Here is a 19,121-nt window from a genome sequence, read left to right as displayed (position 1 = left end):
AATCAGTCAAACTGTCTCTATCTGCATTTTATTCAGCTACAGCGAGGATGTATTTGTCCATATTAGGGATTTACTAAGTTTTATTACTCCAATAAGTCTCACTTGTGGACTTAAGTAAATAATAAAACATAGAAAGGTGTCAGCAGTTTACAGGATATTGTTACATTTCAAGACTAGCAAAATAAATGCAACTTACTCTCTTTAAAGTGGCCATATCTGCAAGATAACAGAGGTGAAGGTGGGTTGACTCATTGCCTAATCATAAACCCACCCCAAGTAGAGAGCGTAAAATTTGCTATTATCATTTGTACTCAACAAAACTACGAAGTAGCCAAAAAGATAAGGAAAGTAACTAATTACATTTACTCAAATACTTTAGACCATTGTGCACCCCATTAATTAAAGAGAACTAATTTAGACAAAACCTGACCACTATATCCACATGCTCATCTGGTCCCCAAACACGTCTAGTAATGTGGCACAGAAAATGTTTTATTAATGTGACAAACTCACACCAAAAGGCACAATTCTGACAACTTCTCCTTACAGCCTGAAAACCTATCATTATCTCTTAACTCCATTATGCACATCACTTCAATAGTAAGCGATGATTATACAGGAAATTTATGCAACGGGAACACACTGGTCTCACAAGACTGAAGAGGTTATTCTAATGCCTAGCCTGAGGGTCCGTGCACACATTTATCTTACTGTCCCACCACAAAAAGAGAAAAAAAGATCTCTCTTCTACTTTATCTGATCCCTGACCCCACAATCTATTTCTAAGGAGATAAGAGAAACTAGGCCAGCCGGCCAGCCAGAGGAAATAGAGAATAACCCATCATAAAGTGAATCACAGACAATATAAAGTTAAAAAGATGCTTTGTTTGGGAAGGGCTTTGTATAAATATGAGTAATGTTTTAAAGGGAGAGCTGACCCAAAAAAGAAAAAAAATTGTCATCATTTACTCATCCTAATTTTGTTCCAGACCGGTTTTCTTTTTCTTCTGAGCAAAACAAAATAATATTTTTTTAATTATATTAAAATTAAAAAAAACTTTTTTTAAATTTTTGTCCATTTGTTTAATTTTTGTCCATGTTATGACGCTATGGTTTGTATTTTGTTATATTTCTGTTGTTTTGTGAGTTTGTGTGTGTCTGTCTAGGAACGTTGTCTGATGTATCCGATTGGAATCTGGTCTAAAAAATGTGATGTCCACACTGTGTATCGCAAGTGTTCAGATCCGATTTGTGTGTCCATGGCGCTTTTTCGTTTTCCAGAATATCTGCATTGGTTTCTCCTTCGTAGGTATACGCCAAAAACAACAACAACCGCAACATGAAGGGTGAACAAATGTTGTCTTATTTACATCATGACAATGTGTAGCCAACGGTGCTGGACTACTGCGTTACGATGAGGCAACGGCAGAAACCTAGGAGGCAGGTATGAGCAGCTTTATTCCGTGCTGTCGTCTCCCCCGGTCTCAAAACATGTCTCAGTTAAAGCCTATTGCTAATTTCTGCTCGTCCGGCACTTTGCAACAACACAGCCTTGTTTCTGCAGCGACTTTCAGCATGTTTCCTATAACAACGTCTGTCGTTTACGTTTTACGTTGCGTGAGAAAATCACATAAACAATGGGAAATCGAATAGAGTGGTCAGACTGAAACGGATTTCCAGAAATGTGATTTGAATAGGATTCCAAACCACATATGAACGTAGTTCGAAACGGATTTGTAAAAATCGCATTTCATGTGTTTTTTGGCCGTTCAGACTCGCTAAATCTGACCGGATTTCAATCGGATATGCACAAAAATCGAATTTGGACTGACAGTCTGAATGAGGCTTAAGAGACTAGGTCAGTGGTTCCCAAACTTTTTAACTTGGAGTACACCCTCTCTTCCACTTCGACTGCAGTCACACCTTTACCATTAAGGGACAAAATTTGCCCCCTAAATTGATTTTCCAGTGCATTTTATTACCTTTATGAAAAACTTTATTTTATAATGTTTTAAATAAAAACTGTTCAATAGAGAAATATGCAATGTTGGTAAAATTAAGTAAAACTTTTAAATATTAAACTAAAACCGCCAGTAGGTGGCACCAAGTCACTGTTTTTATGAGTGAGTCATCGAGTCATTCATTCAGCAACGAAGCAAGTGGCTTTGAATGAATCATTGACTCTCACGATTCGTTCAAAGCCGCAGAATTGTTCACGAAACACAGAACCCCCTTTTTGTCACGTCACATACCCCAGTTTGGGAACCACTGGACTAGGTACAACCCTTTTGGACCATGCACCTGGCATGCTGACCATTTTTTCCACCATTAAACTAGCAAGAGAGGATTCGGACATGCCCTAAGATCATTAAAATAGGGCCCTTACAGTATTACTTGTTTGTTTGAGTTGAAAATTGTTTGCATCTAAGGAACTGCACTGGTGTATTTGACCCCTTTGCCTGATTTTAGACACTGATTTTTGGATTGCCTGTTCAATTTTATTTGTCTGGCTTTGTAAACAGATTTGTAAAAATATTATACATATTGAAAATCTGGGAAAGTAAGGAGTCTGAGAACACTTTTATTTATTGTAAATTGTTTGATCTCTGTTTTTGGTTAGAGAGTTAGGTTCATATATAGTATTTTATTTCCTTTCTGGTTAGGGTTTAGGAAAGAGGTTTTAAAATAATTTCTGACCCAGTTAGCTCCTGAATCTAGAGTCCCAATTTAAGACAATAAATTCATCATTGTTGTTCCAAATTTACTGCATTTCAGTCTTTTAAGTTGCACCCTTTTCCCTAGACGGGGTGAAACAGTCCATACAATGAATGTCAATGGAGTCCAAAACAGCACTGTACTTCAATGACTTCCATTACATGAACAAAAACAGTTATATTCAAAATATATTCTTTTGTATTGCACAGAAAAAAGAAGAAAAAAATCAAGCAGATTTTAAACAAAATGAGGGTGAGTAAATGATAAGAGATTTATTTTCTTTTTTGGCTTGTGCACAAAAGATCAGCGGCCAAGGTCAGGATTTTTACCAAACACTATCACTATCATATATCCCTTGGGATACTTTTGCGTCTTTTTTTTTTTTAAAGCTTGAAGCTGGTCGCAATTCACTGCCATTATATGGATGAGCACAAGGCAGGACATTTTTTTTAAATTCTCCTTTTGTGGTCTGAAAAAGATAATAAGCCAGAAGGATTAAATAAGTGAATCGCATAAATGAAATGTTAAATGTCTGTGCAGCCATCTCTGTTTAACTATAGGGACTTGCAGAAAAGCACTTTGCACAGTCTGTCAATGTCCAGGATTGCGTGCAAATGGCCCATTTCATTGAATCCTTGCCTCTGCTTTCTTTTCTGTCTTTTTCACAGAGAGCTCAAGGTGACGTCTTTTTAAACACTGACCTTTTGAAATATTCTGGAGTGCTGAGAGAGAAGCTGGACATTGAGCTAGAGTGTCTTTAATTAAAAGAACTCTCAGAGTGTGTAACACTTAAAAAAAAAAAAAATCACCTTCACAGGTTTAGCTGAACCCTATAAATACCAGGGTTGTGTGTTATTCAGAATTGAATCAAACTGAAAATGCCTTTTAAATTCCCAAATTTGACTTGAGGTAGCAAACAATATGCAGAATTGTGAATTGGTATAAGAAAGTAGAATTAAAATAGAATAGAATTGTTTTAAAAATCAACAAAAATACACTACCATTAAAAAATCTGGAGTCTGTAAGATTTTACTTGCAAGGATTCAGCAAGCATTAAATGTACCAAAAGTGACATTAAAGACATTTATTTTACAAAAGATTTCTAATTCAAATAAATGCTGTCATTTAGAGCTTTCTTTTCATCAAAAAATCCTGAAAAAATGCATGACAGTCTCCATAAAAATATAAAGCAGCACAACTGTATTCAACATTGAAAATAATCAGAAATCAAATTATCATATTAGAATGATTTCTCAAGGATCATGTGACACTCAAGACTGAAGTAATGATGCTGAAAAATCAGCTTTATCATCACAGCAATAAATTACATTATAAAATATATATAAATTATATAAAAAAAAAAAAAAAAAAGCTAAACTCTGCAGGACAGCAGCCCTCCAGGACCGAATTTGGAGATCTCTGCTGTGGAGTGGAGTATAGCTAATCCAATTCAAAATAACTCCATGAACTGTAAAGTAGACAATTTTTCAATTTTTTAAGTTAGCTTCGCTGTTCTTCGTGTACTTTAAATACTGACACCACAATGGTGTTAGATGGTCAGCTCCTCAGAAAGAATTACCAGTGGAACCTAATGGGATCTGTTAACTGGTCTTTCCTTTAACTCCTGACTGAATTAAAGGTGCTAAAGAGGATGTTTTGTTTTATACATTTTTGCAATATTACTTGAAACTGTCTTTACTAACTGATAAAAGACTATTTATTAGGTGCACTTCACGTTCCTTGTGAAAGACGTGTGCGGATTGGCCCTCTGGCTTGTCAGTCACTGCCATGACGTTCCTTGTGCGAGACGTGCGCGGCTGTGCGCTCCAGTAACTTTCCACACTCTACAGGCGCTGCATGCAATGTTTTTGTCAGGAGACAGGAGTAACAACTACAGATTATGAGTTACCTGCGGTGAGTCCAACATAATGAATCCACTAACACGACACAGCGAATGCCGGTGGTAAACACTCGTGTTCCAATACTCGTGCACGAGTTTTGGGAGGCGTTCCCTCGAAATGAGCTGTGAAGGAGGGGGGCTGTTCTTACGTATATGCTCATTTCAAAAACTCACTAACAGTCTTTGGTTTCTCAGTCGACGAAAAGATCCTCTTTAGCACCTTTAATATAGTTTTTCTTAATGTACAGCTTACATTTATTCATTTAGAAGATGCTTTTATGCATAGAAACATCACAAACAATTCATCATGAGAGCCAACAATATTTGCATTACACAATGCCAGATTTAAGTAGTATAAACTAGATTAGTTGCTTCTTCAACTAATGCCAACATTTGAGTGAATGATTTAGAAGCTAAAGAACTAGAGACAGAAAGAGAGGGGAGTGTGTGCATTTTTGTCAAAGTTAAGAGAAATCTTTTTCATGAGAAGGACAAGCAAGGAGAAAAGGATTACCATTGTACTAATCCGCAGTCCAGTGAAATGATCAGGACCACTTCAGACACAGAAGACAGCTTCCATTACAACAGCTCATCTCCTCATTCCTCTCTAGAATCTTCCTCTCTTGCTCACACACACAGACATCCTCATTCCATATCTTCCATCTGAATCTGAGGGACTTGCATTGCTCTTTATAAACAGGACCTGTCGCATAGGTTCAGTGCCTAAATAAAATAAAGGTAACACTTTACAATAAAATTCTGTGTTAACATTAGTTTACTACATTAGTTTACTACATTAGTTTACATATCTTAGCTTACATGAACTAACAATGAACGGAACAGGTGTATTTTAATAACTACTTAAATAGCCCACTGTAACAAATGTAGGCATATTGCCAATTATAAATGCATTAACGTTAATGGGACCTTATTGTAGTGTTAACTAAATAAAAAATAATTGAACACTAAACGTAAAGTAAAAGGTTACCCTTGTTAATTATTTTCAAATCAAATGACATCAACAGCAATGCTAGGAAGATATTTAATTGACTGACTATCCTAAACATGCAAAGAGAAATAAAAGTACCATCTTTAACAGTTTCAGTAAACTTAGCTACAACCTCTAAAAATAAAATATTTATTCACTGACTAAATCACTATTACCTCTAAAAAATATTAAGATAAAATATCATACCACGACAGTAGTATGGTGATGGTACAATAAAGATAAGAAACAGTAATCATATGGTATTTTGACATGGTATTAACTATTATAGCTAGTGTTTCTGATACTCTTTTTGTCGGAAACTATATTAGGCTACCTGCAGTGGTTCACGTGACGCACGTGCATAAGTGATTGAAGGCCGCGTCTTCATCACTATTAAATAATAGGACGCTTTTGCAGATTGTTTCGGTTGTTTGTCGGTGTAAATATTCGTTTCTTCCAGCGCTGTTTTTGTTCTCTGCATTCTAAAGTGCCGCGTTTTTGTGTTTTATAGAGTGTGAAACCCGCTCCAAACGAATGCGCAAGCCTTGAGCTGTTCGAATGATTCAAACGGAACCATTCGCTAAATTTACGGAAAGGAACCGACTCAAAAGAGTGATTCACTCACGAATCGGACACTGCTAGTATTGATCCTAAACAAAGGACCATAGACTGTAAAAAATATGCAAAGGACAGAAAATACTTGACAGTCATGCTTGCTGAAATGTTGTTAGGGAAATTTTGAACTTTTCCAGGTAGGTATAAGGAACTCTCAGGTAATTGATAAAGACGTATCGTGTTCGTACTTACAATCGGAGTGAAACGGAAGTTCCGATAGTCTTTTCTTCCTTATTGTGACGTAGGCCCATATCCGAGCGAAACAGCTTCTCGAACAAGAAAAAACGTAGGGCTTGATTTTACCCATCGGAAACTGCTCGGGGATCGTTGTGGTTTGCCACGGACACTTTTACAAATGTTGTTAGGTTCACGCCGTGTGGTACCATAATTTCGAGACACTACTCACTCGGTCACGGTCACGTGGTACAAGTAGAAGTGCTTGGAAAATTCCCAGCCTACAAGTTGTAATTACGAGTTCTATAAGGACATGAGCGCTTTTTACAAGTTGAAATCTCATAATTATGGTAATTAAGACAGTCCGTTTCCACAGTTATCAACATCACAAATCTATAAAGCTTTTCATATTTTAATTAAAAAAAAAAAAAAAAAAAATATATATATATATATATATATATATATATATATATATACACACACACAGTACAGGAACCACTAAGATTTTTAATGTTTTTAAAAGAAGTTTCGTCTGCTCACAAGGCTACATTTATTTAATTAAAAATACAGTAAAAACAGTAATATTGTGAAATATTATTACAATTTAAAATAACTGTTTTCTATTTGAATATATTTCACAAAGTAATTTATTCCTGTGATGCAAAGCTGAATTTTCAGCATCGTTATTCCAGTCTTCAGTGTCACATGATCCTTCAGAAATCATTCTAATATGCTGATCTGCTGCTCAAGAAACATTTAATGTGTACAATTGTACAAAATATTTGTGTACAATATTTTTTTTTTCAGGATTATTTGATGAATAGAAAGTTCAAAAGAATGGTGTTTATCTGAAATCTAATCTTTTGTAACATTATAAATGTCTTTACTGCCACTTTTGATTGATTTAATGCATCCTTGCTGAATAAAAGTATTCATTTCTTTAATTTCTTTTCAAAAAAATAAAAATAAAAATTCTTACTGACCCCAAACTTTTGAACGGTAGTGTATAATGCTACAGAAGCTTTGTATTTCAGATAAATGCTGTTCTTTTGAACTTTCTATTCATCAAGGAATTCTGAAAAAAAAAGTACACAACTGTTTTCAACATTAAAAATAATCATAAATGTTTCTTGAGCAGCAGATCAGCATATTAGAATGATTTCTGAAGGATCATGTGACACTGAAGACTGGAGTAACAAAGTGGCTTTGCATCACAGGAATAAATTACTTTGTCAAATGTATTTAAATAGTACACAGTTATTTTAAATTGTAATAATATTTCACAATATTACTGTTTTTTACTGTATTTTTAATTAAATGTAGCCTTGGTGAGCAGACGAAACTTCTTTTGAAAACATTAAAAATCTTAGTGGTTCCAAACTTTTGGACTGTACTGTATATAATATATTTATATATATATATATATGCATTTATAACGCTATTTTGTGTGATATTACCTTGGCAGGTAAAACTAAATTGACACTACTGCGACTGCAAGGGTGTTTCTAATACAATGGCTGATTGACAGTAAATTTCACATCATTCTCCTTTCTTAAAGACTATCATGGATTGTTTCTTTTACTATTGGAGTGAATGGGAATACAAAAAATTATATCTGCTGTCATCTCCTTTTCACCACCATAGAAGTTTACCCAACTATGATGACTTCTGCTTCTGAGAACCCTGGAAATGTGAAAGGGACCATTGCTGCGATCTCATGTGAGTGACAGGTTGTCCTGCCCTTGCACTAGTAAACACACCGCTGAAAGCACCACTGAAGGCTGTCTCAATTTAACACTAAACTCCCAGTAATGTAAACCAGACCACAGACAGTTAATAGAAAGACAGTTAATATAAAGATTTTTAATACACAGTATTTTTTCCAAGTTTTATAAATGCTGAGGAGGACTCTAGCCTCTGAAGGGCTTGACTGAACACAGCCTCACTAGGATGCAGGGCTTCCGTTAGAGAAGAACTTATAGAGTGGTGCAGGGATGAAGTCGAAACCTGGGATTCACTCTAGATTTTCCTATGAGGTTTTATATTGGATTTTTTCAATTTATGAGTAAAATAAAGCCTGTTGTAAACATTCAAGGTGAGTTTAAAGGTTTCCCGGGCTTGTTTTGTAAACACATAAATCAATTTAATTGACACCCCACAAGAGATGGCACCCATGGTCACCTAGGCTGTACAGCCAAATTCAGACTTTTCATGAGGAAGCACAAGTTGAGCTGTACTGCACATTGTAGCTTTGCAGTTAACTTTCCACCAACAAATATGAAGTCAGCAACAACAAAATATTGGTCTGCATGACCTGAAGCACAATGTTAAATTATATTCTGATCTTGCTCAAGCAAATTTATAAATGCTATTTTAGAGTATAAAGATACTGTGGCCCCTTCTTCTCTCTGCATGCATATGAAAGTCACTGTTTTCAGATAACCAACCTTTCGCCAAACAGTCTGTGTGTGCATAGGTGTGTTGGTGTGCGAGTGGGTGGTGTGAAATTCAAAGCATATTAATGTGAGCATGTTCTCTGGATAGCTATTAACAAGTCTATAATTAATGTTGTAAACTCAGTAGGGTGTAAGGGCCGTGAAGGGGACCTAGGGGCCGCTGGCTAAGTGAGTGTACTGAGAGGCCATCCATCTCCTGTGACCGTATCATTTCTCTGTTGGAAGAGCGCTCCACAGGAAGTTGGGCCCTTTCTTATGTCAAATTAGACGAGAATCACTACAGGCCATTATTAGCCATCCTCACAGTTTCCTCTGGGTAATGTATTTGAGGAGACACTAACATTTAGAATATTTATAAGCAAATAGAAGGAAAGACCAAGGTGAATATAACTGGAAATCCATGCACAATCATTTTCTGTTTTTACATTTGCACTTTGATTCAAACAAGTGGAATTTGACTTGATACAGCACTATAATATCTCTGACCGGGGCGTCACCTCAGATGTTTGACAGCACAGTGAGGGGCTAAAATACTGGAGACTGTGAAGGACGAAGCCCTCTTCACCAACCTACTCAATGAAAATTAAATGACTGGATTAGGCAGTTAATTGCCCAGCGCTCGGACATGGATTGACATTCATGTAACAATTACACTGTAAACTGATGGTGCTTTGAGGATTGATGGCGCTTTGCTAATTTACATTCAGTCATGTTTTCCCTCATTCTTTTCTTTAAACGATCGTTGCAGGCTGCAGTTTCTAGATATGACTTTGTGCTTTCTGTGAATCAGCCCTCAAGTATCTCTCTTCATGGTGCCTGGGTTAAAGGGTTTACCAGTTCTGTTTCTGGGGACTTTGTGTTATTTAGCAGAATTGGTGTCAGGTCACATTGAATGGGGGTGAAGAGGCACGTTCCTTAAATCCAAAAACTACAGAGAGCCATAAAAGACAGCGTTTATTGGGAGCACACACAACTCATTACACTGCTCATTAATTACCAGTTGACAAAGCAGCCACTTGCATATCAGCCTGTGGTGCAAATGGGAAAAAGTGCACGTTAATTTTTCTAATGATTATGCAAATGATCGCCAAGCAGACGAAGGTTATCACGTCTGCACGCAAGGCAGTAATTACCGCCTCCAGGGATAAGCACGAGACGAAATCATTAAGCAAAAGAGTTTAGCGTGATGCAGCTATGCATTTAAAACTTCACCTTAACAATCAAATAGAACTAAGTGGTCAAACTAAAAAGTTTGACATTTAGAAATTAATAGAAATTTAAAACCAAGCCAAGCCAAATGTTCGCTGTGTTCCACTCTAGTCTGGTTTTCGGCCCGTCTGTGAAATAGAAAACTCTGATTGGCTGTTCAGCTTTGCGAACGAAATAAAAAGCGAAGTGATGAAAGCGAGCAAAGAAGTGATTCAACAAAAAAAATGTGTTAATGTTTTCCACTAGAATTTTTAACTAGAATTACTAGCCTGGGTGCCAGCCCGAACCCCGCCCACAACATTTTTTGGACGGGAAGTTCAGTCCGGACTCGATCCATTGTGGAGTAATTATGCTCGGCTCCCAGAAGGCCGAGCCAATCAAATTGCCAGGGCGGGCTTTAATCGATGATGGACAGGCTATCTGCGGTTACGTAACCACCCACGTCATCAAAGAGCGCTTGGGTTGAATTGGTTTTCACCAACGATGACTGCAGCTGGAGAAGTAAGATGTTTAGATTCCGCTATCACGTCTGTAATAAAAGAAATCGACAGCGCATTCATTTTAAAAGACGAACAAAGAACCGCAATCAAGGCATTTGCCGATGGGAAAGATATGTTTACCGTCCTTCCAACGGGATTCGGCAAAAGTTTAAGTACAAGTTCAACATACGTCACTTACTGCGTTGCTCTGATTGGTTGTAGGTCTATCCAATTGAGTGCAGAGTTTTTTTTTACTGGTTCGGTTAAGACACGCCCCATAATTCAAGTGCAATGGAGCAGTATCAGACTCACATTCTGCCTAGAATATGAGTATGACGAAGTCAGGCTAGAGAATTACATTCATTCAAAGCAATATTTTGAGTTGATCCATCATAATGTTTTAAGTAAGGTGAAGATGTTTTTTTGCCACAATAAAAACACATTTCTAAGTAACATGAACTTAATAATTGTCAACATGAATGCAACTATTTAAGTTGATCCAACATAATGTTTTAAGTAAGGTGAAGATGTTTTTTTGCCACAATAAAAACACATTTCTAAGTAACATGAACTTAATAATTGTCAACATGAAGGCAACTATTTAAGCTGATCCAACATAATGTTTTAAATAAGGTGGACACAATAAAACGCATTTCTAAGTAACATAAACTTACCAAGCAAAACACTAATTACTGCTAAATCTCCCTTACCATTAATCTTGTGCAAAAAACATTATATAACACTTAATTCTAGCATTTACTTTCAAGTGCCATGCGCAAAGCATGATGGGAAATATAAATCCCAGCCCAGTTTCACTTAACTTAAGTTCGTCTAAATTAAATGAAGTGTTCATACAACTCAAAACAATGAAATACATTTACACGTCATCAGATTGTATTTTACACTAACAGAACTTAAAATTAAATACATTTTTGATTAACTGAAAATGTTAAACTATGACAAGTCATGATAGTATATCGAATCAATAGGCATAATTTGTGTCATCTAAGCTCAATAAAATAACAATTACAAGTAAGAAGTCTAACAGCATTTCAGAACTTGATTTTTTATTTCACAACAATATATATATTTAAGTAATGACTAGAGTGCAAGATAGTACAGACAGAAGGCTGTTATAATTATGTCATCTTTCCTGAGCATTCGAATGCACAAATATTTTCACAATAATATGAGCCAAAAGAGTGTGAAAAAAGAGATTCAAAATCGATTTTGGACATACAGATAAGAGTTCTACATCATTCAAAACTGTGAAATTTCTTTTGTTTATTTGTGTACACTCACAGTAAAAACACAATGTTGTGCTTCTGTTCCTCTAATCCAGGGGTATCCAAACTCAGTCCTGGAGGGCTACTGTCCTGCCGAGTTTAGCTCCAGCTTGCCTCAACACACCTGCCTGAAAGTTTCTAGCAGAGATGGTCTTATTACTGGGAGATAAGAGGGTCCGTGGCTCTACCATTGGAGAAAGCATAACGGCTAACTTGGATCAAGTGTGCCTTAGTAAAAAAATCACATTACAGCCCTGACATCATTGAATTTCATTCAGGGTTGTGCGATAGTCAATCACTGTTTGCAGATACCACAGAAGTTATTGAGAAGTACCCTAAACTGAATTATACTTGACGCGCAATTGTCCGTGACTCCTCTTATAAAACAGCATTTTTTTTCAGTGTAATCTCTAAAAATAGATCACTCAAACATAAAAGAGAAAATGTTGTCTGTCGATTCATTAAATAATAAACCATTTCCTCACAAAAATGGTTTGTTTACCATAGTGAAGCCTCTCTTCCATTGATATCCATCAAAAAAACAGCCTCTTGTCTCCTTCCTTGCGTACCACAGCAATAGCAGGCATTATGCTTTTTTCAGCTAAGGTTGCAGGTTTGCCTTCAAGTGGTTTTGTTTCTAGTTTGCCTAGTAGGACCTTAATTAGCTGGTTCATTTGTGTTTAATTGGGGTTGGAGTTAAACTCTGCAGGACAGTGGCCCCCCAGGAGCAGGATTGGACACCCCTGCTCTAGTCAGTAGCAGACCCTGGCTGAGGAAACATATACTTGCTTAAAGCAGTAGTTTACAAGGTGAGAACGAGGCACAGCTGACATCAGGTAGGCCATTCATTGTATTACCCAATAGCCAAATGGCTGTTTAGCCACTGTTTTTGCATCCATTCTGATATGAAAAACCCATCGTCCATTCAAATTCCAATGGATTAAATCACGTACCACCCTATTTTTGTCTCATTCAAAATTATGTTTACTCAGAAATACATTACAAAAATAAAAGTGGGTTGCAAACACCAAATCACGTTGACTTTAAATCAAATGACATATCTCCAGACCCTAAACCTTCATATGACTTTTAAAAAGACTGCTAATTTTGTTGGCTCCTGTTGAATTTTCTCATTGATAAGTCACTCGATGAATAAAAAAAATGAATCCAAAAATAAAAATGTTATCATTTACTCATGTCGTTCCAAACCTCTGAGTTTCTTTCTTCTGCAGAACACAAAAAAAAAGATATTTTGAAGAACGTTGGTAACCAGACAATTTTGGATGCTATTGACTTCCAGTGTATGGACAACAAATAAACAGAGAAATGTCTCAAAATATATTTTTTTTATGTTCCACAGAACAAAGAGGTTTGGAATGAGCATATATGAGTAAGTAAATTACAGATTCAGTCATTATTTTTAGAAGCGATTTTAGATCTAACACTTTAAAGCGTCTGCTTGGCTAAAGTGTTAGTTCAACCAAAAATTAAATTTTCTGTCATTTATTACTTAACCTCATGTCATTCCACACCTGTAAGACCTTCGTTCATCTTCAGAACACAAATTAAGATATTCTTTATGAAATCCGAGAGGTGACTTTAACCACCACTTTCAAGGTCCAGAAAGGTACTGAAAACATCATTAAAACAGTCGACGTGACTACAGTGGTTCAAACTTAATGTTATGAAGCAACAAGAATCATTTTTGTGCTCAAAAACAATATCTTCTCTTCTGCGTCATTCTCATACGTTGTTTATGTTCAGTGCTTCCAGTTTCTAACGCAGGCTCAGTATTGGCAGAGGCTGATCACATGAGCAGCACAACGCATTCGTGTGATGCTGATGCAGAGCCAGCCAATAATGAGTCGGCGCTGAACGTAAACAACGTATAATAATGACACAGAAGAGAAGATATTGTTGAATAAAGTTTGTTTTGTTTTTTTTCACATGAAATGTATTCTCGTCACTTCATAAAATTAAGGTTGAACCACTGCAGTCACGTCAACTTTCAGGTGTGGAACGACATGAGGGTGAGCAATTTTTTTAATTTTTGAGTAAACTAACCCTTTAAACAAAAACAAAAAAAAACAACTTTGCTCAGGCCAAGGTAGTGTAAATTACATCTGAAGACAGGTTACACAAACTATGAGCATAAAAAGATATAGATCACAACTGAGGATTTCATTATTGTAAGCTTGTAAAATGGTTTTGTTGAAACATTAATCCCAAATTTAAAATGCCATCTTAGATGAAAGAGAACAGCCATGCAACAGGTGATTAAATTAAGCGAGATTATTGCTGTACTGTGACAATAAAAGCTCTTGTTGTTATTGGATTTGTTTAACCATGCGAATAATAGCCTAAAGTTAGATGCCTCTCACTAAACAACCATTCTCCATAATAGAAATGGCCATTCTCTAAACATATCCTTAAGAGGTATGTAGCAGTTCAGCATTACAACAGTTGGGGGTTGTGCAGTGCTGACCTAATGCGGAACAGCATCTCCAAAAGCCGTGAAAACACACACTGCACGAACCGCCTTACCCAGTCCTGAACTCAAAAATATGCATTTATATAAAAATACATACTACATGAACTAAAACATCCTGAAATCAAGATTAAATCAGAAAGATACTCGTTGCAGCTAACATCAGCGTTCCTAAAACACGACAATAAGGCTTGTGTGATATACGCTTTTCATACGACGGTAAAATATTTGATAGAAATTATAATAAATTAATTTATAATCGTTAAAACGTGATGTCTTAATATCATAATACAGAGTATTATGCTATAGGTGGATCTTCTCAAAAACAGGCACAAACTGCAGTCAGCACCATGTGCCTCGAGTAGGCTATATGCAAAATAACACGACAAAACTTTCAATAATAACCTTCTCGTGCGTATTATTACCTTCTTGTTTGGTCCTGCTCGAGCGAATTTCCAAAAGTCAGTGAATAAGAGTGAGCTTCTTCAAACTTCAATCAGATTTTCATCTCAACGCGCATCTCATACCGGAGACAGTAGCGTTATGCCAGCGGTTAGTTTGGGTTTCGGACAGATGCTTCTCGCACGAGTATCTCCATTGGCTCAGCATCACTTACTTCGCCCTCCCCTGAATGCTCACACGCGCTGTCTGCATCCTGGATGTATCTTCCACTTTGACAGAGAACTACAAAGTGAACACTTGGGATCAAAACAAGTATAGATTTATCCTACAGCCTTTTAATGTCACTTCAAGAGTTCAATTGGTTGACTGCTCAAGACAAGAAATCGATCGCTTTAAATAATCTTATTATGTGTCATTATTTGCGGCGCCAGAAAATTGTTTGTTACTAAAATTATCATTGATATCTTATTTGTTCATTCAGTGGAACTTAAAAACACACACACTACTACACACACTCAAAAATCATTCATGCTTTAAGTGTCAAGTTTGTGTTCAGTTACTCATGTTTCCAATAGAATGCGTGATATATAGACATTCGAAATGAAGTATTAGTGATCCTGTTGCGATCCTCCTTCGAACCCTACTGTACCTCGCATGCTCCGACTATTATAACAAATGACATGGGTAATGGGGGTGCTGTGAGTGACAGACTCACTAATGAAGTGCATCGGTGCAAGCTGTCATTTTGTAACACTACTGCCCCCTTTTGGCATTTAGTAAAATTGTCGCGTATCAGCAACACTGTTGCTATTTGTCCACGTTTCATTCCAGTGAATTTCTCAGGATGGGTTTCTGTCTAGCCACATGCGGACTGCGAAAAGGCCATTATTTAAAAAAAAGCCACCATTTTGGCCTAGCAAAGGGGGATAAAGAAAGAAAGAAGAAGAAAAAGGTATGTATGTGTGTGCGTGCGTGCAATTTCTTACAAATAATCAGCTGTGTATCGAACCACAAGTGAAGCATGACATATAAGGCAAAGAAGATAAATCAGTCATGGGTCTGTATCCTGGAAATGGAGCGATAATGTAAACCTTCACATTATTTTCGAGTCATTAGGCAAGAGTACAGTACTTTTAACTGTGCTGTGGCCTAAAAATAAGTTGTACCACACTTTAAATGTGGGCTAATTATGCAACAGCACCTCATTTAGCCTGTAATGAAAAATCTCTGAATACCACAAAGACAGTTAATGAGCAAAACACATATTGGGGTAATGAATTCAAATGGAAGTGAAGAGAAAAAAAAAACAGTTTGCTAAAGTATTAGGTGAGATAAAAGACATTTCATATGATGAATAGAGTGAATATTTTTGTTGCCCTGTTAATTGTTTTCTCAAGCAATAACGAGTCTTATTGTTACAATATATTGAATGCAATAAATAGACCTTCAGTCACTCCGAAGACAGAGATCCACATGAAGAAACACGCAGACAACACACACTCAGTGTAACTAATTATGCCTCTCCTCACTGCATCCATGGTGAACTCGATCAATTGATCTCATTTGCACATTCTCCCAAGGAGGAATTGCTGCCCGTTGTCTCCAATCGATCACCTCTGCAGAGTCTCTGTGTGAGTTCACTGCTGAAGACAGGAGGTCATCAGGAGGAAATGAATGCTTGAGTCAAACTCCTCGACCACTGCACTGACAGGCCAACACAAACATCTTAAACACAAAAAAAGAAACAGAGGTGGGAAAACAAAACAAAAAAAAGGCATTTGTCACACTAAATGGGGCATGATATCAGAAAGAAAAAAACATACTGTCTAAAAAAAGGCACTATCTCATAACACTATTATAGCATAGCTATTAATCATGTGAGGAGGGTCACAGAGTCGGCTTTATCTGAACAATAAAAAAAACAGATGGTGTGCTGTGGTATCTGGCACCAAGATGTTTGCAGCAGATCCTTTAAGTCCTGTAAGTTGCGAAGTGGGGCGTCCATGGATCGGACTTGTTTGTTCAGCACATCCCACATGTTCGATTGAGATCTGGGGAATTTCAACACCTCAAACTCGTTGTTGTGCTTCTCAAACCATTCCTGAACCATTTTTGCTTTGTGGCAGGCCACATTATCCTGCTGAAAGAGGCCACAGCCACCAGGGAATTCTGTTTCCATGAAAGGGTGTACATGGTCTGCAACATTGCTTAGGTAGGTGGTATGTGTCAAAGTAACATCCACATGGATGGCAGGACCCAAGGTTTCCCAGTAGAACATTGCCCAAAGCAATGAACATCACACTACTTCCGCCGGCTTTTCTTCTTCCCAGGTAAGCGATACACATGCACCCGGCCATCCACGTGATGCAAGAAAACATGATTCATCAGACAGGCCACCTTCTTCCAGTTCTGATGCTCACATGTCCACTGTTGGCGCTTTCGGCGGTGGACAGGGGTCGAAATGGGCACTGACTGGTCTGCGGCTCTGCAGCCCCATATCCACTGCGTATTCTGTCACCTTAATACCAGAACCAGCATTAACTTCTTGAGCCTTGGCCGCTCATGACCCTGTCGCCGGTTCACCACTGTTCCTTCCTTGGAACACTTTTGATAGATACTGACCACTGCAGACCGGGAACACTCCACAAGAGCTGCAGTTTTGGAGATGCTCTGACCCAGTCATCTAGCCATCACAATCTGGCCCTTGTCAAACTCACTCAAATCCTTACGCTTGCCAATTTTCCTGCTTCTAACACATCAACTTTGAGGGCAAAATATTCACTTGCTGCCAAATATATCCCACCCACTATCAGGTGCCGTGATGAAGAGATAATCAGTGTTATTCACTTCACCTGTCAGTGCTCATAATGTTATGCCTGATCATATATATAATATTGTATAGTCTCCCATTCAACATAAATTCACTGCAATTTAAAATCATGCAATTTGTCACATATGCAAGTGCTTCCACCTACTGGTTATTTATATGAATGACCTGTTTGATGATTGCACTGTCTATGAAATTTTAATATATTAAATAATAAAAATATAAATTACTACATTTATTTAATGACTTTAGAATAACCTAAAAATAAAATTGCAAAACGTTTGGATACAGGGTACAAAAAGACCTCAACAGTACACTTAAAAAAAAAAAAAAAAAGGAAACAAACAAACCTGGCTTTCGCACTCACCCTGACTTATTGCTAGAACTCAAGCTTAAACAAATCAAACTCCATCAGACTTTCCAAACAGTGGAAATTGCGGATTTATGATTGAGATCTAATTTTAGAAATGTTTTCAACAAAAACTAACAAAGAGAGACTTGCATTCGAAAAGGTCAGTGTAGTATAAATAAGAGTTTTTTAAATGGTTTGTCATCAAAGAAAATGTATAAAGCTGCAACTGAATTCAAAGTTTCTCACTTTTCAGTTAATTTCCCACACACTCAGCATTTCATGTGCCCACATCATGTGAGTGTAGAGTAGATATACTGTGCAGAGCTGTTTCCAGTCATTTTCTGGAATGCTGTAAGACTTATCAGTGTTTGGTCTTGTGTGTGGGAGTACTCTGTGCTTCTGTCAATGTGACTGCTGCCAGCTATCTATGCTACGCATCAGTGTTTCTGAAGAGATGCCACCCTAACAGAATGGCACTCTATAAAAACAAACATCCTAATTATATTTCACAGTTTTAGGTTTGTCACATGCTGTGAATGATTAACTTGCCTTGACTCCAAGATCCATTATATTCCAAAACATTATGCTTGCATCGGCCACATTTTGCATCCGTCTACTAAAATGGACATATGATTTGAAGGTGGATGTTATTATGTAATTATTTACAAAAGATAGATAGATAGATAGATAGATAGATAGATAGATAGATAGATAGATAGATAGATAGATAGATAGATAGATAGATAGATAGATAGATAGATAGATAGATAGATAGATAGATAGATAGATAGATAGATAGATAATATTCAGCTGAATCATGCTGAAACTTCAGGTGAAACCAGAACGGTTGTAGATATTCAAATCATACAGATGAAATACCAATACTACCATTCAGATGTACAAGATGATGACTGTGCCAAAGGCCTCTGGAGAGGCACAAACAAACCAAGACCAATGCAGTGTGACAGCAGTCAGCTCCCTCAGGACCACCATGACCAAGACAACCGACAACAGCTGCCAAACACCTCCTGGCAGCGGAGATGAGGGGGAGTCAAAGCTGAGGTTTCTAAGATGACTGGTACCTCATGCTATACAAACAAATTCTCTCTCATCCAAGTCCAAATGTTTTGATGATTTTCATGAAATGAAAGATGATACAAACACACATCATTTGAAATCCTGTTAAGAGATGTGCTGTATGGGGAAAAAAACTGAAATGGAAAAAAGACA

At 37.0% G+C, this 19,121-nt stretch overlaps 1 protein-coding gene across 2 annotated transcripts in view; it reads right to left on the bottom strand.

Annotated features, from left to right (window-relative positions):
• Nucleotides 1–14,874, bottom strand: part of LOC137009749 (kelch domain-containing protein 8B-like) — a 136,730-nt gene extending 121,856 nt beyond the window's left edge. The window contains exon 1 of one of the 2 annotated variants that reach the window (XM_067372220.1): nt 14,736–14,874. The gene's annotated coding sequence lies outside the window, so the exon portion shown is untranslated. Of the gene's footprint in view, nt 1–5,129; nt 5,278–14,735 lie in introns of those variants that run through there. The other variant, XM_067372221.1, reaches the window with a different exon arrangement.
• Between the last annotated feature and the right edge of the window lie 4,247 nt (nt 14,875–19,121).

Source organism: Chanodichthys erythropterus, chromosome 20 (assembly GCF_024489055.1).
Source record: "Chanodichthys erythropterus isolate Z2021 chromosome 20, ASM2448905v1, whole genome shotgun sequence".
NCBI classification, from domain to species: Eukaryota; Metazoa; Chordata; class Actinopteri; order Cypriniformes; family Xenocyprididae; genus Chanodichthys; species Chanodichthys erythropterus.
Note: the sequence above shows the minus strand (reverse complement) of the source record. Positions and strands in the feature narration are given on the sequence as shown.